The sequence below is a fragment of the Ipomoea triloba genome, chromosome 8 (genome assembly GCF_003576645.1).
Source record: "Ipomoea triloba cultivar NCNSP0323 chromosome 8, ASM357664v1".
Lineage (NCBI taxonomy): Eukaryota > Viridiplantae > Streptophyta > Magnoliopsida > Solanales > Convolvulaceae > Ipomoea > Ipomoea triloba.
In genome coordinates, this window is record NC_044923.1 from 1,055,027 (window position 1) to 1,055,758 (window position 732).

Here is a 732-nt window from a genome sequence, read left to right on the forward strand (position 1 = left end):
TACACATGAATTGAATGAAATAAATCTAATAATGTCAACAATCAAGTCCACACCATATATAAATATGGTCTGATCAGGTGCTAATAGGTTCTCCCGTGCAAACATATGAACATGCACAATGCAAAACTACTAAGTGCATAAAGTTTTGTGCACTACCCAGAACTACAAAAATGCATCCTATAATATTAAAGGCATCTTGTGGTTTAAAATCAACGTCTATAGTTTATACCTAGCCACACTCTCAGTGATTGTGAATTTTCCTTGTCACTAAAAAAATTAACATAAATTAATAGACAACGATTATTTAAGATCTGTGTAAGAAAATCATTATTCTGTAGTAATGAATATGTAGAAGCGCATGCACATAAGCAAAGTTTACCACGTGCATACCGACCCTTTGGGTAATACTGCGAGTTATTTTTATCGCTAAAAATTTAAACTTTTACATATAGTTTTGGTGTGCTAAAAAAAATTGTAATATTTATATATTAATTTGTCAATCACTTATAAGACCTTATTCTCACTTAAATGCTATATATATATATATATATATATATATATATATATATATATATATATATATATGCTTAACAAGACTTAGGGCTGGGAAGAAACCTTTAGTTGTGTGCTTTTGCACAGAGAATGGATGCCTGTCACATCTTCTTTCAATGTTTCCAGATGAGAAAATTCCAAAACCAAAAGAGATTAGGTCAAAGTCCCCCCCCCCCCCCC